General features: G+C 36.6%; 1 protein-coding gene across 2 annotated transcripts in view; it reads right to left on the reverse strand.

Annotated features, from left to right (window-relative positions):
• LOC109416273 (katanin p60 ATPase-containing subunit A1) overlaps positions 1–27,090 on the reverse strand; it is a 61,985-nt gene that overhangs the window by 21,376 nt on the left and 13,519 nt on the right. The window contains exon 2 of one of the 2 annotated variants that reach the window (XM_062859849.1): positions 22,805–22,942. The exons of the other annotated variant lie outside the window; for it this stretch is intronic. The gene's annotated coding sequence lies outside the window, so the exon portion shown is untranslated. The remainder of the gene's footprint in view (positions 1–22,804; positions 22,943–27,090) is intronic. 2 annotated transcript variants of the gene reach the window in all.

Consider the following 27,090-nt stretch of genomic DNA (forward strand, 5'->3'; position numbering starts at 1 on the left):
AAGGAATGGCGCAATTTCTGGAGGAATCTCTAGATAAATTCCAGGAGGAATATTTAGAGAAATCCCTGCAGGAATTCCCAGAGGAATCTCTGGACAATTCCTGGAGGAATTCCTCAAGAAATTCGTGGATAGAGTAATTTCAGGAATAACTCCTGAAGAAATCACAGATGGAATTCTTGGAGAAATTCTAGAGGCCACGGCCCCCCGGCCCCCCTTCACCTACGCCCAAGCAGAACACATACACCAGCAATATAATAATAGCTGCGTATTTTGCATCTCAGTTAAGGAAGGTCCCCAAATAAAATCTGTAAAAAAAAAACCGTTGTATCGGTCCACCAAATGCACCGTATAATACCTTCGAGTAGCTCGAATCGCCCTGAAAGTAAAATCTTCTTCGATCGCTGTTGTTCTTCTTGAGACCCACTTCTAACGGCGCACATTATAGCAGCAGCCACGAGGTCTTTAGGCACAACAACCACGAGACGAGACAATCGCAAGCTATATGTACGAGTGCACTTAGTTTTCTTCTTTTGTGTTTCGATTTCGTTGCAGTTAATCGTCTTCGTCGATGCGGCGGTGGTGGCTCGAACTAGGTTAGACGTCGTCGTCGGAGTCTTCCCGATCAGAAAGGCATAACAAAAATGTAACAAAATTATATCAACGGTTGATAGATATATCACCGTTTGTTATATTTAGATATTTTTGACAAAAATTATTTGAAAACTTGATTTAATTATATCAAAATTATAACAAGGTCAGTTATAATACAAATAAATTCATTCTGATTATCTTTATATGAATATTATAACAAACTCAGTTATAGTTTTGAAAATGCAGTTTATGTAAAATGATTTTTTCACAGGCGGTGTTTGGTATGCAGTTACGCCGCTGTGCGGTGCTACTATGCTTGTAAAATACAGTAGGGGGATTCACTAAACAGCGTAAACTGCTTATTAAAGTTTATTCTGATTAAACGTCGTGATCATCAAGCCAAACTTTGATTATTTCATTCGTAATTTCATGAAACATTTCAAATAATCAGAAAACCATGGCTTACGCAGCACTTTCAACTGTTTAGTGAGTCCCCTTAGTATTTTTGACAAGTTTGAATCATGATCCAGACCCTTAAGAAAGTTCAGGATATTTATCCAACTCGGCAAGCCTCGTTGGATAAATGTACGGTTCGTGCTGTAAACATCCTCATTTTGCAACTCGTTGCATAAATAACTATTACTGACATACTTGTAGATTGAGGGTTATCCCTTATTGGAAATTCACAACCTTCACAATCTTGATATCTTGATTATATAGGCTCAAAAACACTAACATAATTCAAACTTTTAATAAATTAATGCAGTATTTTTGACATGTTTGTATCATGAACCAAACCTTTAAGAGAGCTCAGATAGATATTGTCGCGCTTGTCTTGGATTCTTAGCCAGCTGCGTTCGAAATGCGCAGCATTAGATCGCACCAGGCCACGCACGCACCCTGGGACAGGACTGAAAATACACGGAAAAACCTCTAGCTCGTCGAGATGTCGAGATCCACACTTGGTGTCTTCAGAGAAAATATTTTCATGAACAAGGTCGATATTCTGAACGGTTGCATATTTTTCTTACGTTATTCGTTTTGGACTTTTTTGTGTATTACAATTTGTTTGAAGCTTAAAAATAACTGAACCTGTGACTAGATTGCATCTATACTTCTCATGGTTCACTTGGCATTATACAACATACACAGATAAAAATAATGAGATTTACACGTCATGTAAACTTCATTTTAGTCATGTAAACTTACTGTTATGATGGTTTACATGATATATCATGTAAATTTGCGGTCTATGTCATGTAAACACTCAGAGTCATGCTGAATTACATGACATATAATGTAAGTTTACATGATATTTTATGACATTTACATGATATGTCATGTAAACTTCTGTGATATCCCACGCTCCAATCATGTGCATCATATGTCACACAATTTAACATTCTCTTTTTGATCTGTGTAGTAATATATCTGCACAAATGTTGTACTAATTCACACAAAACAGTGAACTTTGAACGCTATTTTAAAAAATCATTGAAAATCATGTCTGTGAAAAAAAATTACATGAAAGCTTATATATTTTTTAGGTGAGCGCCGATGAAAAAACTTCCCGACTTAAAGAACGTCCTAAATACATTTTGCGTGATTTTCAGGAACTTTCTATAAAAAATCAAAGCATATTTTGTTTTTATCCAACTAATTTATTTGATATGTGTTTTATTTTAGTATTTTTCATTATTATAACTCGAAAACGGACATTAAATTTGTTTACAAACGTTATTTAATGAAAAATCTCGATATAAGGTAGGTATTTTATAAAACGGCTTATATCTCAAGAATAGTAGGTTTTGGAAATCACGTCTTCGGCAAACTTTTTCAGCATAAATAGCTGAACAACTTTGCCGAAGACACCGTATCGCTAAAATGAAAGATGGCCAAAATGACTTATAGTACTTTTATGCTAATATCGTGAGAAAAATATGCTACGGTGCATCAGACGATCGGACTTCAATGATTTCCATTAACTTCCACAATTTGAAAGCGGTTATTCAAATAGGACTTACTCAATGAAATAGAATCTCAACTGAAATCAAATACAGTACAGTGGTTCAAAATAAGAAACTCTGAAGCTTTTGAAAAACCAATCAATAGCAGAAGGCTATTTCTTTTTTACCGAAATGATTATGGACATCGTCATGCATTTTGAGCAAATTCCGAAGCAAATGCCGACTATATGCTTTCGACTAGTGAGGAATTTCTTGTTTAACCTTCCAGGACGCGCGCCATCAAGCAATCGAAACTGCACCGCGCTCGCGCTGTACATCAAAAGCGACGTTTTTTGGTAGTGTTGTACTTTTTACAACAGCGCGCGCGCTGAAGGGTTAAACTATTTTTGATGAAAATAAAAACATAATAGGGGTACTCACTAAACAGATTAAATTGTTTCGTAAGCCATGATTTTCTGCTTAATTGAAATGTTTCATGATTTTGCGAATGAAATAATTAAAGAATGCCTTGGTGATCGCGACGTCTAATCAGTAATCAGTTTCCCCCTAATATGAGATCACGAGGCAAAGCGAACGTCACAGAATTGCTTTAGTATGTTAATTGTCGTACCATGTGTTAAAATTGTGCTTTAAACACTATTTTTTTTTATTTCACAAGCCATCTAAATCTGACAATCTCCAGAAATGTACAATAACGCCACAAAGCGGTGAAGTTTCCAACCCCAAGACTACTGCATAACTTTGCCATAGACAGAAACTTCCTTGATGGTGAAGAGCATTAGATACTTATTTAATGACACGTGTCAAAATGTTCTAATTTAATTACTCGCTAGCACCAACAGAAGGTGAAATTGTATACCCCTCTTTTCACTGTTTAAGAGCCATTAACGATCTCTACAACTTTGATTAAGATACGACATGCATTTATTTCTGGTCTGAATCATAAGATGAAGCCAAAATGCAGAGAAAATTTTTGAGTTACAATTATAACTTAATTATATCCACTTTTGTTATTATATCCTAATATGACGTAATTGCGATCAATTGTACCAAGAGCACTTTTATGTGACGTCATATTTTCTCTCCCCTGTACGTTGCACAAGTGAGTCTATTTATAGACCAGCCGCCAAAACGAAGAACCACTTGATCATATACCGCCCTTCACTTCAAGTGCTGCAATGGCCTCATTGATAAAGGCGCCGGATTGTAATTGAAGGCTGGCGTCCTTGGTTCGATTCCCGTCTGAGTGAGGGTTTTTTATATAGTACGTGGGGGAAATTTTTTATACAAAAAACTTTTCGCTAAAAATAAATAACACTCTTAATAAAAATTACCCAAAAAATGAGTTAAAATTTACCCAACTCAATTCTTACCCAATATATTTATATCTAATTTATAACAACATTTGTTATAATTTATTGATCATTCCAATATTTATTATATCTCAAGTTGTTATAAATTTGTTAAAATTGTATCAACACCTGTTATAATTATGTTATGGCTAGAGCAATTTTAGTTATATTTTTTGTTATTTTAACACCTAACCGGCGAATTTTATAACTCCTTCTGTTATGAAAAATCTTTGAAATAAATAACTCAATCCGTTATAATTTTGTTATGCCTTTCTGATCGGGTTACCTCCCGCGACTTGGACCAGACGCCCTTCGCCATCGACGACGGGACGGGGCGGACGGGAAGTGCTTAGATTGAATTGTTTCGGACGTTTCAACATTTTACGAGGGCACCACACGGGGAGTGTCCGCTCGCGATGAGCACACTTTAGGGCGATCTATTGCTTGACGACCGGCGATTATAATGAGTGGTGAAGGTTTCTTCTCGGCCGGGCCTATCTACCTATAGAAGAAGACGAATTGCCCGGCACCGAACAAAGGTTGCAATGATTTATCTCGGACGAATGAGAACACAGAATCACCTCCTCCACAGTCCACACCATTGCATTGCATTGCATTGTAGGTAATAGCCGTTGTTGCATTTGAGATGAGAGGGTGATCGCTTGTTGGTGGTTTGGCTAACCTCTGGTGAATAGATGTTACGAAACATGTGCGCAGTGTAGGTGGAATACATTTGATCTGGGATGGCTAAGATGGCTCGCGAGATGCAACCAGTTGCAGAATAATTTGAATGCGAAATTGGATCGGATTGGAATGACGAAAATGACACATTGTTTTCTCAGCTCATGATTTTTGATGATAACAAGAAATATGCATATTTGCCTCAGTTGATGTGTTTCAATAAATCATCATTTGTCGAACCGCTCACAAAACCAACAGAGAATAATGGCGAAATCATTTTTTTTTTTCGAAATTTGTATGGAGCGTAGAAGTCTCCAGTTAACCTAGTGGATAAGATAAGGCCATGGATCGCCAATCCGGAGACAGCGGGCCCGATTCCCGTTCCGGTCGGGAAAATTTTCTCGACTCCCTGGGCATAGTATATCATTTTCCTTGCCTCACAATATACAAATTCATGCAATGGCAGGCAATGAAAGCCCTTCAATTAATAACTGTTGAAGTGCACAAAGAACACTAAGTTGACGAGAGGCAGGCCAAGTCCCAGTGGGGACGTAGAGCCATAAAGAAGAAGAAGAAGTAGCAACGCACGTTATGCTGACATTTTTTCTTTCCTCGATAACCGAGGGCGTGGCTGACGCCGTTGCTGACTTAATGGAGTTTGGATTTCTCGAAGGAGCACGTTGAGAATTGTAAGCTATTTCTAAGCTTCGCAAAGCAGTTTTGATTACGATTAAGTTAGTAACAGATCAGTAAACTGTCAATTGAATGTTAACCACACTCCTCATAGCGATCCCACCCTACTAACACAAATTCATGTTCCATAACGTCTATGGAGATAGTTTGGGCGCCATGTATCTTCTGAAGTAGACGTTAAACTAACACTGCTACCTTTCTCAGCGATTGTAAGGACGTGGCCAGGTATGCCATGTGATGCTTGTTGTAACCAACTCTAATAAGTATAAAAAACCTTAATGCCAATATGTGGTAGACTTTACAACACAGCTAAGCATTGTATAGTCACCCACGATGTGTACAATCGCCTATGCTAAGATGCGTTTCTTAGAAAGTTTTTCAGAAATTTTCTCATGGATTCCTTAAGAAATTGTTATTTTACCACAATTTGTGTGTTGAGTCAGTATTTTCCCTGAAAATCAATAAGAATTTACCAATAATTTATCAGCATTGCAAACAGATGCTTTGAAAGACATCCTGGAATCCCTCCGAGACATTCAATGATTAGTTCGAATAGAAAGCTTAAATTTTCCAAAATTTCTTCATGTGTTTAACCAGTAGTTTCACTAGTAATTCATGAGAAGGTTTAAACAAAAATGGACTACCCGCTATTATTTCCATTGTTTCAAAGGATTTATTTAGATTTTTTTTGTTAGTAATTCAAACACTTCATGGAAATCCAGATAAAAAAAACGACAGAATATTATCCAAGTTTTAACAAATTACTTCATGAACAGCGATCACTCAAAGAATCTCATCGTAGTGTAATAATAGTTTCTACGAATTATTATTTTTTCAATTATTTTTAATCCACAATTCATTCAGGAAATCAATAAAAAATATCAAAATCCCATGAGAATACTTTATTTACTAAGATTTCAGAAGAATTTGTTCAAAGTTTTTGAAATCATAGATCCTCGTCCTGATGCTTTCGGCGACTGCATTTTTAAATAAAAAAGTTTTATCCAGGCTTTTAACCCTAAAAGGGATACCTGGGGCCCATTGGACCCCAGGCGCCTTTCAGAGCTCGTCTTTGATGGAAGCATGGAACACACTCAGCGAGGTGACGAAACTGAGGCCATGAAGGTATCCCTTTTAGGGTTAACATCTATAGAGAATTTGTTTATGCTTGATCATTCGCTGGAAGGTCTTACACGTTTGAACTTCCCGGTGACTAGTAAGAATTCCCGAGAATTTCCCGGCTTTCCCAAGTTTTCCCAGGCCACCCAGTTGGCCAGCCTACAAGTTAACAAAACTCACAGGGGTACAGTGGTGGCACAGTTTTGTCTACCTCCGATTTTCTCAACATTTGACCCGATTTTGTCAGCCATTTTTCAACCAGGGAAATAAAAGTGTGTTTCACTTACTACAGGATGCGGGAGGAAAAAAAATGAGAAAATTTCGCTTCAGTTTATGGTTTCGACTGTGAAGTAATATAATTAGAAATAGTTTTTTCAGTCTTGGCAATATTTCAAATACTGCTATTTTATCTTGTTCAACGTTTCGGTTTGAACATTTGGGACCTTCATCAGGGACTCAATTACACTAGTTTACAAAATAAAACGAAAGTCGTAAACTTCTGTCAACGACCAAAATTTTTGAAGCACAATTTAGTACTGATTTCGAAACCGTGCTTCAAAAATTTTTAAGTAGAGCACTTTTTGAGTTTTAGCTCAATATCGAGTTTTACAACTTTTAAAAATATGGAATTTACTAAAATTCAAATATCTTGCGTTTTGTTTGACCAATTTCAAATCTTTTTCCATATATTAAAAGCTGAATACAATACCATTCGATCATCTGAATGCAGGTTTTGCGTCAGATCGATGAAATTCAAGATATTGACGAGTTTTAGGGACGATCTCCTTAAGTTTTAGCCAAATTTCCAAAAATATATGAAGAAATGTATTTTTTTTCAATAAGAAAAAAACAATCTAAAAATTCTTTCTCAACGTTTATTCGACATATCATATGTAGGCGAGTTACAGTAAAAAAATCAGCTCAATCGTAGCATTGATTACGGAGAATGAGATGTGTGAAGTGAGCGACGTTGCTTAAAAATAGAATAAAAATCGATTTCAAATCATCAACCTTGTATGGAAAGTCGAAAAAAAAATCCGCTCTACTGTAATTTTTTACCTTCGCGTTTTCAAACTTAGGGCATGATTCTACACCAAAAATGATCATCAGCTTACCGAGTTAAAAAATGCTGTAAACTAGTGTTATCATAGATTCTGTTGAACAAAGGTTGTCCAGCGGATTGAATTAAATAGCAGTATTTGAAATTTTAATCCCATACTGTGAACTTCTACGTGATCAGTAGTGAACACCATTTATCAAAAATTCAACGTCGGTAACCATTAACATTAAAGCTTTAAAATTTAAGGCGATATTGTTAAATCATTAACCTTCACGTACCCGACCTCCGACAACTCATTTTCAAAGCATTTCGTTAATTTTCATCCGATTTTTTTAATTCGCCCTCAATCGATCATAAATTAGTGCAAGTTTATCACACTCAAGTGACCAATCGTGGAACCTGTTTCAGGTGTTCCGAATCGATTCTCACTAGAAGTAACTTTTAACTTTTTGTGTTGTTTGATTTTGTTGGTTCCATACAAATTTCATTGATTAAGAAGTAATGTTCTTCTTCTTTCTTTCTTCTTGGCGTAACGTCCTCATTGGGACAAAGCCTGCTTCTCAGCTTAGTGTTCTATGAGCACTTCCACAGTTATTAACTGAGAGCTTCCTCTGCCAATGACCATTTTGCATGCGTATATCGTGTGGCAGGCACGAAGATACTCTATGCCCAAGGAAGTCAAGGAAATTTCCATTACGAAAAGATCCTGGACCGACCGGGAATCGAACCCGTCACCCTCAGCATGGTCATGCTGAATACCCGTGCGTTTACCGCCTCGGCTATAGGGGCCCTCTAAGAAGTAATGTTACCATTCATTATTCTAAACATGAATCAGTTTCAAAAGTTTGAGGAAAAGACTTTATATCAAAAGAAATTCCCTACTTTCAAGCGTTTAAGGACTTATTTCAAAATTTAATGTTGCATTTTATTAATCCAGCTGACTAATTGTGAGAATTGCACAAGTAATTTGGTGTCAGCAGATCAAAATTTGGGTGGAGAAGGAAACATTCTGTTTTTCACAGATGTTGAATTGTATGTTTTCGCCCCAGAGTTGCATTTCCAAATTTTTGTTTTAAAACTTAAATTTGTTGAACAAAACTTTATAACGTAGCTGTATGGCGGTCTATTCGATACTGATTTGACAGAATTTTTTTTCAAAATATTTGAATTATTACTAATGTTAACCAACAAAACTTGTTTTGCAGTGATCAATTTGATCCCGGAATTAATACGGTACTTTCAGAAGTTTTTCTTTAAATTCCTGGAGAATATCCAGCGGCGATTCCTCAAGAAATTCTTGTTGGAGTTACCGCAGGACTTTTCCCAGGAATTTCTATCAGGAATGTGATCGGTAAGGCAACAAGTGCGTTCTGGTTATGCTCCAAAACTATTGGCAGGAAGTGGGGCTTGAAACCAAAAATGATAATGTGGATTTATACCGCCACAATCCGCTCAAAAGTGACGTATGCTTCGTTTGTCTGGTGGCCAAAAACAAAAGAGGCTACCACGCAATCAAAGCTTGCGAAAATTCAACGTCTTGCGTCCATTGCTGTTACAGGAGCGATGCGAAGCACTCCATCAGAAGCTTTAGATGCGATTCTCAATCTGCTACCTTTGCACAAGTAGGGTAGGTAATCAAAATTTGAACCAAATTGCGGCTTTCTGAAGCAGTGCAAATTTTAAGTGATTTTTTCTTTCACATGGAAATAATTTACTACGGCAAAATCGTATGTACATGAAAGCCATGGGTATAAGCTTTCTGTTAAATGGTAAAAAATTTGTATTTGCACCGAATTTCATTGAAATATTTGATTTTTCATCAACTATGATTTTAATCTTAATTTGAACCATCATAATCATAATTTGAACCAATTTTAATCTTAATTTGAACTACTGGCGGCAGCAGCTCGAGCAACTCACAAAACAGTCAATTCCATGCTAAACAATTAAAAATCACATGAATCTGCTAATTCTCATACCGTAAACCGGGGTCAAATTGATCTCCGGGTCGAAATTGATCAGACGTTTTTCCGTTAGATAAAGCATGTTTTAAATAGTTTTCTCACATGTATCGTGTAGTATAGGATTCCTACATCACGATACCTGGAAGGAAACTATGTAAAGTATGCTTGATCTAACTTAAAAACGTCTGATCAATTTCGACCCGGAGATCAATTTGACCCCGGTTTACGGTACCTATTTTTCATTAGGCAGTGGAATCTCAACTTAGAATGTTCGAAATTCTTTAGGAATTTGGAAACTAAATTTGGAATTTTTCATCCCCCAGGAGTAAACAAAGCAACCACTAGCGCAATCTACAGGCCAACACTAGAAGCTCACCCCCGTTTACTAGTTCAAATTAAGATTACAAATGGTTCAACTTAAGATAACATTCTCCAAGTAAGAATCCCTTAAATTTGATAATTTTATGACAAATAATGCGGAATGTTATTCGGTTGATCGATTCTACAATAAATAAGCTTTCATTTGACGTGTTCACATATTGCGTGTGATACAATGCATGAGCTGTACGAGTGCACCGAAAATGTGCTTCCTCTTGGGGGAAATGGGTGAAATCACAGTGATTTTTCAATTGCCTGTTTTCCATGACAAAAACGCTGTTTTCAATGCTTTTAAAGTCCATGTTATCAGGTTATATTACGAAAAGCTGTTTAACATCTTTTTCGGAACAATATTTGCCTGAAAAGTACGTCGTTTTAATGAATTCTGAAATGGTTCAAATTAAGATTACAATTTGACTAGTTCAAAGTTTGATTTCTTACCCTATGTGCAATTAGAAGCAGAAATGGAATTGCTGAGACTTGAACGAGTTGCAAAGTTTATGCCAGGTGATCTTGTAGGTCACCTGAGCATTTCCCAATACTTCCAAAATAGGCCAGTAAAGAAAATGATTAAAGACTGGATGAAACCTGTAGAGAACAGTTCCTTACAAGTTGCACGAAACCACTCGTGTAGATTGGGAAATCGGAGGTCCTACTGTTTTTTTTTTTTGTAAAATTATGTTTATTGGTCGAGAAGATGATAAAATAATTACAATTGTTTAATAATTAGTTACACTTCAGTATCCAAAAAGAATTCAAGACTATGTATATCAATTACTTCATTATGTTCAATTATAAAGGTGATATAGTTATAGAAAAGCTTTAATATTTTTATCCTATTTAGACGGTTAACTGCAAATTTCAGTGGCGATGGGACACTATCCTACGGTATTTCAAGCAGAGATTTTTGCTATTTTGAAATGCGCAAATATCTGCCTTGAGAGAAAATACAGATATGCAAATACGTGCGTGCGGTAATTTTGCACTAACCTTCAAACAGGAATATTTCATCAAAGGGTTATATAAATCCCACATCATCAAATGCACCATATTTCTAGTGAACTGTGAAAAATATAAAACCATTAATAATCAAAAACGTGATGGCATGAGAAAATATTTTCAGATCCTATGTTTTACACTAGCGCGCCCAATTACATTTTGGGTTCTACTATTTGTTGTGTAAATAAGACGAAATCAGTAAAATGTAATGTGTAAAAGCCCGATAATGATACACGAGACGTAATGATACAGATATGCTTCAAAAATTTGAATTTAAATAATTTTGATGTGGTGATTTTAACACATTATCGAATAGCATCAATAAAAACTGGTTGTTTTTTTCGATACACTAAGTCTAGGGTACAACTTTTTTTAGCAAGCATCGGATCACTTAGCGGTCTTCAACAAAGATGTTCCGCATGGAATTCCCTATAATAATACTAAAAATAAGGGTTATTGAACGCTTTCAGTGCCATCTAGTGGCAGAAAACTAAAACTATGCCATTCCTGCACATATTTGTATCAGTTTTACCATATGAACTTCAGACTAGTCGAGCGATACCTAAGACCTTATCAATTCAGTTCAAATTTGTGCTGTAGCTTATGGGAGTCTAAAACAGCAAATTGAGGTGGTCAGACTTAGGATATTTTAGTTTTAAATTTTCTCATAAATGTTTGAGCAGCCCTAGTAGAATACCATTGCTCAAATTAGAATTTCCGACTTCTTCCAGTTATTTCTCCGTTATCTTCCATTTCAGCGATGTAGTTTTTTGTAGGTAACAAGCCTATGGCATCCCCCAACTACACTGAAAAAATCAGCTTCATAGCGTTCTTGACAGCTGAGAAAATGCAGATAGTATGCAGCTGCTCCATATATTTATACTCAAGTTGTTCGCATTTTCGTCTTCTAGAAACCTCTTTTTCAAATTTATGGGATATTTTTTGAACGGCACACATAACGATGATACCATTAGAGCTCCTCGTACAAAAAATATTCTAGTTTCACCTTAAATAACACAATTGTTGACCAAAATATAGAGAACAACACTAAAACGGACTTGCAGCGGTTCTCAGGTCGTTCAAAAAAGGTTATCGATATTAGGACCACTTTTTTCTTCCTTAATCATTGAAATAATCACAATTGTTCGCGAAAAAATCATTTAGTATAGATCTATTGTCGAATTATTTTTAAAACGTGTTTTATGATTACGATATGATTTAGTGCAAAAATATCGCACGCACCCTGTATTTGTATTTTCTCAGATAGTCAAGCTGCACTAAAAGCATTGTGCGCTTACAAATGTACTTCAAAGCTTGTCTGGGAATGCATTCTTTCACTGCGCAGGCTGTGCCATGGGAATTCAGTAAACTTATACTGGGTTCCAGGTCACTGTGGCATTGAAGGGAATGAAATGGCAGACGAGCTTGCTAAAAATGGTTCCAATTTACAGTTTGCTGGCCCAGAACCATTCTGCGGTGTATCAAACTGTACAATAAAAATAGACCTGAAATGCTGGGCTGAGCCAAGGGTGATATCCAATTGGATGGATGTCAAAAATTGCAATCAGTCAAAACGATTTATAACACCAAATGCTTATAAAACCAAAAAGCTCTTAGAGCTCAACAAGAGAGCTCTATGTACATACACTGGCCTAGTAACTGGACACTGCCCGAGCAGGTTTCTGTAATACGGAACGTGAAACCTCGGAACATCTGCTTTGCAGTTGTGGTGCTTGATACACGCACAGACAAAAATTTCTAAATAGTGGTTGCTTGCAACCCAGTGAGATCTGCTCTGCAGAACCTGAGAAGGTCTTGGAATTTATCATTTCCATTGCACCTGACTGGGCAGTAGCTGATTACTTGACACATGGTAATTAGCTGGCTAGATGCGAATATCAAAACGGGACATGCCACAAAAGTTCATCTTATTGGACGCAGTAGCTTAATTTCCCCAACAGAGGAATGAAAAAAAATCAGGAATGTATCCGGCAATTTCCGTGGAGATTTCTCCAATAAATCCTCCTTGAATAATTCCGTGGATTCATATAGCAATTTATCTAAGTTTTTTTTGCTAAGGATTCTTTCGGAATTTTCTCCCTGAGATTCCTTCAGAAATTTCTGCTGAGATGTCTCCAGAAATTCTACTGGAGATTCTTTCTTGTATTTTCCGGGCATTTATATCACAGGATTTCGTCATGATCCCTCTATAAAGCTTCTGTTTTGTATTTCTTGGAGGTTCTCTTGGAATTCCTCCAGGAAAAGGATGCTTTCTCTCACCTGGCAACCGTTCAACCCATTTGTTTATATTTTGCAGGTTCAATGGCTCTTTCAGTCTTTATTAAGCAGCTAAAACGACTTTTGCATTTATTGTCCTACGTTTCGGTGTGTATTTCACCTTCACACCGAAACATAGGCAATTTTTGAGGGTAGTGTTTTCCTACAATTATCACAAAAAACAACATGTTCTAACTCTCATATTTATGGCTAGTATTACCTACCCATACTAAATGATCGAAACATTCAATCGTTTAGTAACAGTAGGTGGTACTAACATTTTTACGCCGTAAATATCAGGGTTAGAATATAGCGTCCTTGGTGATAATTGTAGGAAAAACACTTCTCTACAAGTTTGCCGAACATCACATTATAGTGAAGCCTTCAGTACACACTTTGCCAAGTGTGCAAACTTTTCCGCACACATCAACCAACAGCAGAGCATACGCTTGACATTTTCGATGTTTTGTCAATGTTGAGACCACTGTTGGCCTGTTGGATTATGCGTGCGGAAAAATTTGCATACTTGGCAAAGCGTGTACTGAAGGCTGAACAAGCTTCTGAACTGAGTTATAGAAAAATATATTATAGACGGCTACCAGGTGGGTGAAAGCATCTTTGTTCCAGGGTTTCCTCGTGGTATTCCTACGGCAATATCACTTGCTATTGCTCAAAGAATTTATCTTGCTATATCTTCCGTAATTCCTTCGAAAATTCTCCTAGATTTTCTTGCTGGGAATTCTCCTAAAATTCCTCAAGTTTTTTTTTGTTGGAATCCCTTCAGGAATTGCTCCAAATATTCCTCCAGAGAAAAAAAAAACACAGAGCATTGTGCATGTCCAAATCACAATCCAAGTCACATACATGCCCAAAATATATTCGTTACCCTAGTCTCGATAAAAACGGTTCTTCCATCTCCAACACTGTACATCTGAATTGCCTCAAGCAAACTAGAGTCAACGTCAACGCCCAAGGGAAACCTTGAACTTTTTCCGAATCATCTTACTATTGGTGTTTTGCAAATCATCAAACAGATATATAGGTGGACGTCGAACATGGCTGAAGCAAACAATCGAATAACGCATCAATAAACGGCTTGCAGTAGTGATGGGAATCGACGATGCTTACATGACGAATTGAGAGAAGGAAAAAAACTGATCAACAATAACCGAGTACCACGAGAGAGGGCAATAAACCTAAACCGAACTCAAGCTAGGTATTCGTGACAAACTGTGAAGCTTTTAAATCATCATCCATCACGGTATGGAACGTATCGAAGCATAACAACATTCAAAATGTGTCTCAATGCTGCCCTCATTGACTGTGACAGTTCACCACATGGATGATTGTTTGAGATGAAAACACCAAATCTGGACCAGGTGATAACGATAACATCGTTTCGGCCAATGGAAGACACGTGCTGTTTCTTTGGCGGTTAAAAGCACTTCGCACATCGATCGAGTTGTACACTGAGAAGCACCAAAAAGTGTAATTTAACCTGAAATCACTTATCTATTACGTCACAACATGAACACAGCCCGCTTCTCAGCTTAGTGTTTTATGAGCATTGTTAACAGAGTTAACAGTTGTTAACTGAGAGCTCCCTCTACCAATGACCATTTTGCATGTGTATATCATATGACAGGCACGAAAATACTCTATGTCCAAGGAAGTAAAGGAAACTTCCTTCACGAAAAGTTTCTGGACCGACCGGGATATATAAACCCCGGTTTGGATCAATAAGAAACAATTTTTTTGCCAAAATTTCTAATCTCTTCATCCACTATGCACCCATGGGGCCACTCCCCCGTGGGGATACCGCAATCAATTCCGCAGATCAGTGCTGCACCGGTACACTAATTAAATCGGTCGGTCCGAATCTCGAAACAATTACCGTCAGTCACCAGAAGCTGATCGTCGCCGCCGCGCTGCCGCCGTGCGCCACCACCAAGTCCACCTCTCTTGGCTCGGTCCCGATATGGATGAACAAATAGACAGACCGGCAGAAAAAAATCCGTTATACAGTAATGACCGTCGTCGAACCTCGAACACACCACCACGATTTGGGGTTCCACCCGTCATGGAGTAGCCAAAACAAAACCAATCAAGATAGAGACGGAGGAAAAAAATCAACAAAGGCGGAGATCCGTTCCGGATCCTTCAATTTGGGGTAATTTCACGTTCAAAAGTCTATGTGTCTGCGCTACTTGGCATGCTAAATAATCCACCCACACGCGTCTTTTCGGCGCGGCACGGCGTCTGTCTGTGACTGCCTGCCTCAGTTGGGCAGGCCTAAGTTGTTGAAACTTCGAAAGTGTCTCGCGCCTAACAACGAAAACTGTATGCATGGGATTAACGAGATTGCAAAACAGTTTCTACCACACGGCTTCGTCATCACTGGAACGGAAATCGGATCGGAGCGGAACAGCAAAAGTGACTTAGAAACTCCAAATTTCAATCTTTTAGACAGTGCTGTTAAAAATAGATGGAGAAATAATGCGTGCTGGATCGAGTAATTCTGGTTTTATCTAATTCCCGTCTAGCTAAGCACCGACCAATAAAGATCGAGTTTATTCTTGCACCTCGCCTAATGTCTCACGACCAATTTGGTATCAATTACTTAGCTCAATTAATTAGCTTCCATATCATGTAAAAAAATATCGTAAAAGAACTACAATTTCTTTAAAATAATAAGATTGAATAATTGTCCCTCGAATTCTTTTTCCGCCAAGGGCACGTTTATTTCGGGCACAACCTGAATTCAATTCCCGGCACACCTTGTACGTGACACTATGGTATATGGGATGGTCAAAAAATATTGCTTGACCGGTGTTTATTCGAAAAGTTTCAAATCAAATCATGTGTCCGAAGTACCTTTGAGCAGAAAGCTTTTAAATTGAGATGGATGTAGCTTTAGAAGAACGACCAAAATATTTCGATTAATAATTTTGCCCATCAAATCATAATACGCCATCACAGTGCAACGGAGAAATCTTTCTCTGTGGTTGTGAAATACGATGTTCCGTATGCAGAAAATCCACGCACACATTTGCTTGCACCCTCCCTAGATGAAGACAACTTGTTGTTTACATTTTACCGATGGGTAAAAGTGATTAATTGACCAACTTCTGCTACATTCTGCAACAGTGAAATCCAACTTTGAAGTGCCGCAGAGCTTTTGTGGGGTGTGAATTGAAGGTGGGTTGAACAAGTGAATCTGACGAAATTAAATTTTGAAAATTCGGCTAGCTGCTGCTGTGGTGCGGTTGCCTTCGTCGTACACAAAACGAGAAAAAAATTCAACTCGTAAGTAAGTGGAGTGAAATTGAAATGTGAACTTTAGCGTTATGATTTGATTTCCAATGCTATTGGGGCTGGTTATTATTAGTCTATATCTCATCTGATGAGCTATAGGCAACTGTGGGTTGGAATATCTGTAATTATTGACTATTTCTCGACTGATATGACGGGAATAGGTGCTTATGACAAAGTAGATTACTACTCTTTTAACGTCCTAGCGTAAGTGAATTCAATAAAAATAGGATCAATCTGCTATTGGGAACTCCATCTTCCTCAACCGTGAGAAATTTGTTCAGAAATATCTCCAGGGATCCTTCAAAGATTTCATCAAAAAGATTCATCTGAAATCCAGAAATTTCCTCCACAAAATTTGCGAGGATTGCTTTAGATGTCCTCACGAATTCATCAAAAATAACGCCAGAGATTGCTCCACAATCCCTCCAGAAATGTCTTGGGAGATTTCTTCAGAAAACGTTTCACAGATTTTCACAGTAATTTTCCAATGATACCTTTTGAGAATCCTTCAAGGATTCTTTTATAAATCTCTCCAGGGATTTTTATGAAAAGTCTTTAAGGAGTTACTTCAGAAATTTTCAAGAGTTTCCTTCAAAAAATCTTCTATGGATTCATCAAGAAATTCTTACAGGGATTCCATTACAAATTTATCCTGGGATTCCTTCAGAAATTATTCCAGAATTTCCTCCTGGAGCTTCTCTAGAAAATTTTCTATGGGTTGCTTCAAAAATTCTTCCATGACTTTCATCACAATTTCTTCAAGAGTTTTTTTTTTCAGAAGTTATGTGGAGTTTTCTTTTGAACATTTTCTCTTCCAACAGTAAGATATTTGTTCAGAAATATCTCCAGCGATTGCTTTAGCAAATCCTTCAGAATTTTTTTAACCCTTTGCAGAATTAAAGAAATCTTAAAAAATAATCTTTGGAAACTCCTCCAAGAATTTCTCTAGAAATTTCCCCAGTAAAATTTGTATCTATGTATGTATTGCCTCTGAAATTCTTCGACGAATTAATCAAAAATAACTCCGGCGATGCCTTCGGAATTCAAAAGGTTCCTTCAGAAATTTCTCGAAAGATTTCTTCAAAAAATCTCTCATAGATTTCCTCAGTAACTCTTTCATGGATAACTTTTGAAGATTCTCCAAGAATTCTTTCATAAATGCCTCCAGCGAGTCTTTTGGAAAGTTTTTCGCGCTCACAAAATCTTCCATGGATTCGCCAAGAAATTCTTTCAGGAATTCCTTTAGAAATGCTTCCAGGGATTCCTTTCACAAAATTGTTCCAAAGTTTCCTTCAATAACTCCTTTAGAAAATCTTCCACGGATTACTACACAAATTTCTCCAGCAACCCTTTAAAAAAATCTATCAGAGCCCTTTGATTTCTGAAATTTTTCAAGAGATTTTTCCAGAAAATTCTTGAAAGATTTCTTCAGAAAACCTTCTATAAATTTCCTCAGTAATTCTTCCATGAAAAGTTTTTAAAAATCTTTCAAGGATTCGTTCACATCTCTCCAGGGATTCTTTTGAAAAGTCTTTCACGAATTCCTTCAAAATATCTTCTGTAGATTCGTCAAAAAATTCTTTCATGAAGATCTTTGAAAACATCCCCTGGGATTCCTTGAGAACCTCTTCAACACTTTCCTCCAAGAACTCTTTCAAAGGAATTCATGGAATTTGCAATGGATTGTTTCCAAAATTGCTACATCGATTACACTAGTTTACAAAATAAAACGAAAGTCGCGAACTTCTGTCAACGACCATAATTTATGAAGTTCAATTTAGCACTGATTTCGAAACCGTGCTTGTTGTGGAGCGGAACCTGGGATCGAATCCCACTCCCGACAAACTCACAAAAATGTGGGAAGTAAAGCGTGGGTCCCGAGATGAACTAGCCTAGGGCTAAAAATCTCGTTAATACAGATAAAAAAAAAAAAAAAAAAAAAAAAAAAAAAAAAAAAAAAAAAAAAAAAAAAAAAAAACGTGCTTCAAAAAAAATAAAGTAGAGCAATATTTGTGTTTTAGCTCAATATCGAGTTTTACAACTTTTAAAAATATGGAATTTACTAAAATTTAAATATCTTGCGTTTTGTTCAAACAATTTCAAATCTTTTTTCGTAATTTAAAAGCTGAATACAATACCATTCGATCATCTGAATGCAGATTTTGCGTCAGATTGATGAAATTCAAGATATTGGCGAGTTTTAGGGACGATCTCCTTAAATTTTAGCCAAATTTCCAAAAATATATGAAGAAATGTATTTTTTTTAATAAAAAAAAAACAATCTAAAAATTCGTTCTCAACGTTTATTTGACATATCATATGTAGGCGAGTTACAGTAAAAAATTCTGCTCAATCGGAGTATTGATTACGGAGAATGAGATGTGTGAAGTAAGCAACGTTGCTTAAAAATAGAACAAAAATCGATTTCAAACTTTCAAACCTTGTATGGAAAGTCGAAAAAAATTCCGCTATACTGTATTTTTTTTCCTTCGCGTTTTCGAACTCAGGGCATGATTCTACACCAAAAATGATCGTCAGCTTACCGAGTTCAAAAATGCTGTAAGCAAGTGTTACTTAAGAAAATCTTCCAGTGATTCATTCAGAAAATCTTCAACGAATTACTACAAAAAATTCTCCAGCAATTCTTTAAAAAAATCTTCCATGGATGCATTATAAATTCTCCTCAATGATTTTTTTCAGAATTTCTTGCAGTGTTTTTTTTAATTTCGTAGAATTTTCTTTAGAAAATTTTCCAAGGGTTACTCTTGGAAACCTCCCATGGACTTCTTCAGAAATTCCTCCTCTGAACCATTTAGATATCCCTTCGGGGATTCCTTCAGAGATTCATTAAAAAATTTCCATGAATTCTACCCCAAATAACTCCATGAATTCCTTTGGAAATTCCACGAGGGATTCTTTCAAAACATCTTCCATGTTTATTTTTTCTAAAAATTCCTCCAATGGTTTCTCCGGTAATTCTTCCAGGGTTTCCTTTAGATATGGCATTAGGATTTTTTCCAGAGACTTCTCCAAGGATTTATCTCTGAAATTCTTCCAAGGACCCTTTAGGAAATTCCTCCAGCGGTTTTCTCATGAAATTCTCCCAGGAAATTCTTAAAAAAAACTCGAATTCTTTCAGGGAATCCTTATGGAATTTCTCCAGAGATTACGTTGGCAATTCTTGAAGAAATGTTTCTAGAAAATTCATCAGAGGTTCCTACAAAAAAAAAAAAAAAAAAACAGCAGAAATTCATATAGAAATTTCTTAGGGCATTTCCCCAGGTATTTTTTTTTCCAAAAATACCTCCAGGATCTCCTCCACTTTTAAGAATTTCTGCGCAGATTGTTTCAGGAATCAATTTATTACGAAATGGATTGTCCATGTGTTTTTCTAGATACAGGTTGTTGTGGTGGCGATTCAATCGTTGCGCTGGTTTTTAGAGCAGATCAAAACACGGTGTTTCTGGTGATCAGCTTAAACTATAAACGATTTATTTAGTTACATTCTATAATTGTAATACACCTCCTACTCACAATTTACAGTGCCTCCTTCCACTCGATTTGTATTCAATACTTGTTTCTTACACTTAATTATAATTCAACTAGTTTGGACGCGCAATTCAATTGCTAAATATTCTTCCCTTTCACTACTTTTCTCCCCTTTTTCTTCTATTCATTTATATAGGGTAACCATCAGCGGCTGTCGCGCCAACATTCCCACCCCCGTAATTCTTCATATTCTATGAAGTTTTACTACTCACTTCATAGCGCGATAAGTTCACTGGTTACCCTATTGCTCTCTTTGTTTGATGCAATAATTGATGGTGAAGCATCTGACATCCATTCACTCCGCATTCATGTACGTCTGGACAAACTCTTGAACTATGGCGACCTAGGCAACACCTACATAGTTTTAGTTCTCCTACCAAATACCAACGACGACTAATTCCATACGATTGAAACTCTGCGCAATTCCTAACATGATGGTTTTGTCTCCTACAAACTAAACAGTTTCTATTTGGGAGGTCTCCTTCAGAGTGTGTTCGTATTTCATTTTGAAAATACAAATCGTCGTTCTGAAGCCGAGGCGAATTTGACTGAACTCCTACAAATGTTAGTTCACATGCTGCTTCAACTTTCTCTTTCATGAATCCGTTCAGGGTTTGAAGAGATGACGGCCCATGACTTCTTTTATATCGCGCCCATTCCAATTTCATCTGGCCAGGTAGCTTAGCCTCTAGCTCTTGCAGTAGCGTTGGATTCCGAAGATGTTCCTTTTGGTTCATCGCTGTTAAATGATCGAATAGATTCTGTACGGCCATTCCATAATCAATCACCGTTTCCAAGTGATCAATGTTTGGTGGTGGAATCGTTCGAATTTTATTGATCAAAGAGTTGATCAAAACCGTCGGCCGCCCATACAACATTTCCAATGTTTTAATTACTTTCGGGACTAACTCTGGTAACATCAGACTGCTACGAACGTACTCTAAAGCTTTCCCTTTTAAGCACCTCTGTAGCCTCACTAAATTTTCGCTGTGGGTATAACCACAGGCGCGCGTAGTGTTTTGGTATTGGCTATAAAATACCGGCCAATCTTCGGGATCCCCTGTAAACACAAGCAAGTCAACCGACATCACTTGTCTAGCACAAATTTGCTGTGATGTAGGTACACAATTTTGGTTACTGCCCTGTGGATTACTTTCACTTGAAGTAGAATCATCGACTAGATTAATTGGTGGTGGACTGTCGATCACTTCGCTCGAAGCCTCTTCCAACCCGGTGAAATTCTGGTCACATTCGTCAGATCCAAGCGTTAATTTAGCTCTCATTAGACCTAACCGTTTTCGTGCATACAATAATTCCACATTCTCCCGATCCACAATTGCTTTTAGTTTGATCGACCGTTCGATGTCCAAATACTCCAGCTGCAACTGTATCATTTCCGATGATGATTGAGATGAACTTGTCTGCATGTTTTGACTCTCGGCAGCGGCGAAGAGTGATGTAAATTTTTAAGTATGTTGTGGTGGCGATTCAATCGTTGCGCTGGTTTTTAGAGCAGATCAAAACACGGTGTTTCTGGTGATCAGCTTAAACTATAAACGATTTATTTAGTTACATTCTATAATTGTAATACACCTCCTACTCACAATTTACAGTGCCTCCTTCCACTCGATTTGTATTCAATACTTGTTTCTTACACTTAATTATAATTCAACTAGTTTGGACGCGCAATTCAATTGCTAAATATTCTTCCCTTTCACTACTTTTCTCCCCTTTTTCTTCTATTCATTTATATAGGGTAACCATCAGCGGCTGTCGCGCCAACACAGGTATTTCTTGAAAACGATGTCTTCAGAAAACCATCCTGATTTTTTTTAGAGATTTCTCCTGAAATTCTTCTGAAAATTTCCTAACAGATTCTTCAAGGTATTGCTTCAGTATCAACCCAAGGAGTTCCTTGATTTATTGTTCCAAGAATTATTTCAAAAATTCTTGTTTTTATTCTTAACCCTAAAATGGATACCTTCATGGCCTCAGTTTCGTCACCACGCTGAGTGTGTTCCATCAAAGACGAGCTCTGAAAGGCGCCTGGGGTCCAATGGACCCCAGGTAACCCTTTTAGGGTTAATCACTTAACCTTATTTACAGCTCCTTTGTCCACTAGGGCACTACGCGAGCGATTCCAATTGGACGCTGCACTTACACATTCTACAGCGCCTAAATGTATCCTATTCTAATTCAACTATATCGAACTGATGCCTTTGTGCTGCTTTCACTTTTCTACCCTGTCCACAGTAGAATGATGAGCACGAGGATGCTGATGTGTGGCTGCTGTTGCTTTTCTAATCCAATTGGGGGTCGTCCATTATGAGTTGCGGTACGCTGATATCCAAGTTTCCGGGTCCGTTAGAGTATATGCTCTGAAGAGGTTCAGGAGTCAGCTGCTCTCGGGGGGAAGAGCAACTGACGAAAAATTGCAAGTGCCGGAGCAGGGATCGAACCCATGACCATCCGCTTGTGAAGCGAACGTGTGGATTCCTATAACGAAAAGAAGAATTTCTTCAAAAAATCCTTCAGGAATTCCTTTAGAAAGTTCTGCGTACTGAAATTCACTGTGCGTTAGTCGCTCACCTATGTATAAAAACTTACTCAACGAACATGATGTTGAAATTCTCAGATCAACAATGAAAGAGTACCACTATGTCACCACTTTATACAGAACGATAGAAAGATCTATCGTTCTACTTTGCCTGCCTGACTTTAGTTTTGTCGTGCCCTGAAAAAGTGCGTAGGAGCGTAGGAGGAAACAAGCCACACTAACGGCCTAGGCGCGGTTTTAGTTCGCCGTTCAGAGTGATTGAATTTCAATGAGTTCGTGAGGTGAGTAGTCGATATATTTACCGTCGTGTGTACAGTGTACACACTGACTGCCCGCAGTGTGCAGTGTGGTCTGCTTGTTGGAGATGATGGAGGAAAAAAGTTTACGATTATCACGATATGCAGTTGACCGCAGTGGCAGTGCAATAGGTCACCATCTACCTGCAACGAGAGAAAATGACAAACTGTTAGAAAAACGAAAAACAAAACTATCGGGCTGCTTGTGGAGACAAAATTGCATAAAACTTTTAATCACTGGATGAAACCCTTAACCCTCTAATACCCAAATTTTTGATTTTGATCTTAATATCATTTTTCGTCATCTAAAATCGATTTAAACATGTTTTGGAAGATGATTCTTTTTAATTCTCGATTTCGTGAATTTCAGTTTTTGATTTTTCTAATTTTTATTTTTGAACATTCCTACACTTTTATATTTTTCCTGGAAGCATATTTGGGGTACGGATTTTTTGAGATGAAAACATTTTGACGTTTTATGATTATTGCTAAAATATTGTTATTTTAAATTTTTTCATGGAAAATTTTATTTTCCGTGTATATTTAAGGAAAATTATTTTAGAGTGGATTCGATTCCCTTAAGTTATTAAGGAGTGTATCGGAAATTAACTATATATGTTCAAAACATCCTAAAAAATAATTTATTCGAGTTATAAATAATTTTATTTTTGGAGGTACTATATAAATCCTCAGAGAAAGGAATGGCACTTTTACTTTTGTAAAAATAATTATTTTACATGGACATCAATCTCAAAGTTTAAACGCATGATCTTGAAATTTTGGACACCTCTTAAAATTTTGAAATTGCGGAAAAAATGGAAAATTGTTTGATTTTTTAAAATATTTTAGCGCAAATATATTCTTTCCCAGATTGCTCATAATATAGGTAAAAAATTATTTTCAAGAAAAAAATCGACTCCATTTTAGCGCAATTCTTAAAAATGAAAAAAGGTCATTTTTCAGGGACCCCATTTTTTGATGCTCATTCAAAGCAGGATTACGCAAATAAAAAATACATCAAATTAATAATTCATTTTTTTTTAATTGGAAAAGTTTTTAAACTTAACGACGAGTTTGCTTTAGTAGAGAACGGAATTGTATAACCTTTGAAGTTATTTAAAACAGACTGTCAAAGTTCGACAAAAAATTAGTGTTTTTTTAGGATAGGCCATTTTTTAAATGTTGAGGGTTTTTCGATCATAAATATTTTTTTTTAAGTTGGTGTTCGGTGATATGTTATGTATACATAACTACTAACAATAATTTATATTTTTTGGATTTTTCGCCGTACAAGTTTTATTCGCTACAGGTTATTGAAACGCTGAAAAATCTTTAGAAAACAACAATTTGTCCAAAACTTTAATTTGTGAGATGTATTCATTCTACAATATTTTCAATAATGCTAAACATTTTTCAATTTTTTTCAGGCTATTCTAAACTTGACTATATTGTGATGATTTGATAGAAGAACCGAAATGATAAGACCAAACATGCTTCGATATAGAGCATCCTGAATGTTTATAGTTAATTTCCGATACACTCCTTAAACTAGAATAGAATGATTTGGGAAAAATTTAAAATATGCTAATTGTAGCGATTCAAAGCAAAATAAACAATGACTTCTGAAATGTGACTAAAACATCAATTTTTCAATGATTTAAAAAAAATGTAAGTATGCTTCAAAATCACCAAAAATTATTTTGAGATATACAAAACAGTCCTTAATATCAGCCAAAAATATAAAAATTTTGAATTTCCACGAAATAAAAAATAACAAAAATGCTCAAACTATACCCCGTCTAAAGGCGGGATTGGGTATTAGAGGGTTAAAGAAATCGTTGGATCCCTGAAAGAATCCCGGTAGAAATCCTTGAAGGAAAACCTGGCAGCAATCCATTACAAAAATCTCAGAAAGAATCCCTGAAAGAATCACGGGAGAAATTAGTCCTGAATAAGTCCTGGGTGAAATCCCTAAAGAAAAATGCGAGAAGATTCAAAGCAGGTATATTTACAGGGTCTCGGGTTTTCAGTTAGCCCAGTGGTTAAGGCTTTTGATCGCCAATCCGGAGACGGCGGGTTCGATTCCCGTTCCGGTCGGGAAAATTTTCTCGACTCCCTGGGCATAGTGTATCATTGTACTTGCTCAACAATGTACGAATTCATGCAATGGCAGGCAATGAAAGCCCTTCAATTAATAACTGTGGAAGTGCTCTAAGAACGCTTAGTTGAAGAGAAGGAGGCCAAGTTCCAATGCGAACGTCAAGCCATAATAAAGAAGAAGAAGAAGAAGAAGAAGAATTTCTTCAGGAATTAGATAAAAAATTATTCAAAAAAACTTGCAAGGATTTTTTTCAGAAATTTCTCAAAGGATTCCTTCTGAAACTTCTTCAGGAATTCATTCAGAAATGTTCCCAGAGTCTTTTCCAGTTTAAGGGTTTTTTTTCATGAGTGTCAGCAAGGGACATGGATTTTTTTTTCAGAATTTTAAAAATTTCCAAAAAATTGTCAGCGATTTGTTCGGAAATTTTTCCAAGGGTTGCTGCAGACAAGTCTTGGGAAATTTCGTAATTTGGCGTAATTTCTAGAAGTTCTTTTTTTTTAATATCTACTGCGGATCCTTCAGAAAAAAATCTTCTGGGATTCCTTCAGGGATTCTTTCAGATATTCCTCCATGGATTTTACAGAAGTACTTCATGAAATTACAAAAAAATAATGGAGTAATTCTTTAAAAATTACTTGAAGATATCTCTGGCGTTTCCAAGCAGATTTTTTTCTGAAAATTTCATAAAGAGATTCCTGAACAAAAGTCTCTGAAACAATTTCTGAAGTATTCATTGGAGCAGTTCCTGAAGGAATTCCTGAAATGTTTCCTGGAGAATATTTTGAAGCAACCCCTGAAAGAACCCCTGGGATTCTCGAAAGAATTACTTGCATTTCGAAGTTTCAAGCTGACAAAAATACATGGAGAAATTTCTGAAGTTTTCTCTAGAGGATTTTTCGGAGGAAAATTTAGCAGCAGAAATTTAAAACAAATCTGGAAAAATTCTTGAAGCAATCACCAAAGGAAAATCATAAAAAATTGAATCTCTGAATCTGTGTTGTGCAGTAATCCCAAGTAGAATTTCTTTAAATATTCCGGAAGAAACACCACGAAATAAATTCTGAAGTTATTACTGAAGACATTCCCGAAAGAATCTCTTAAGGGATTCCCGACGAATTTCTGAAAGTATCTCTGAAAGGCCCAAATATATCCCAAGAGAGAAGTTTATGATGCAACCCGAGGAATATTTGAGGATCTTCCGGGAAACCCCCTGGAGGAACTTCGAAAAGATTCTCTTGAGAAATTTATAGAGGCATTTCTGAAGAAATGCATGTGAGAATCCGAATCTGAAAAGAACCCTGGAGGTATGAACGGAGAAATTCCGGAAGGAGCCTATGGAGGGATTCCAATAAAAATTTCAGAAGGCATTACTGCAAAAAACAGAATTTCTGAATCAATCGGTAGAGCAATTTCGGGTTAAACAGCCGGAGAAACCTCTGGTGAACTTCCTACAAGAATCTTTTAAGGAATTAAAAAAAAAAATGCTGGAGGAATCTTTGATGACACCTGCGAAAGAATCGCTAGAGGAAATTCTTTTAGGAATATCTGCAGAAATTGAGGAATCGAATTTTTGAAAGAAAAACTGAAAAACGCATGGGGGAGTTTCTTGAGAATTTTTTAGGTGAGTTCCTGGGAAACCTTAAAAAAAATCTGAAAGAAATTCTTAAGGGATTCTTGGAAGTATTTTTGAAGGAATTCTTGCTGAACTCACAAAAAGATCTTACGAATAACTGTTAGTAACACATTCTACGTTACAACGTTTTGAAGTCTTTTTTATCAGATTTTCCACTAAAACTAGCAAATAAACTAGTAAACCTCAAATCTTTTTGCATATTCGAATTTGCAATGAATATGATCTGTTGAACAGTAAGTATTCATTTGAAAAGCGTGCTAAAAAGGGGAATGATTAGTGTGACGTGACAACGTAGTAACGTTACGCTACTCATTCTCATTTTTAACCAGCTTTTCTCAAGAAAACTATATGTTCAATCGATCATATTACTGCAAAATTTACAAGGAATCAGAATATGCAAGAATATTTGAGATTTACGGACGTATTTATGAGTTATAGTGGAAAATCTTACCGAAAAGGCGTCAAAACCATGTAGCTTCACGGTAGAATGTGTTTTGTACAGAATTCTTTGAGAAATTATTGGATGAATTTCAGATGGAATCTACGAACAACCCCGAA

The sequence above is a fragment of the Aedes albopictus genome, chromosome 3, assembly GCF_035046485.1.
Source record: "Aedes albopictus strain Foshan chromosome 3, AalbF5, whole genome shotgun sequence".
NCBI classification, from domain to species: Eukaryota; Metazoa; Arthropoda; class Insecta; order Diptera; family Culicidae; genus Aedes; species Aedes albopictus.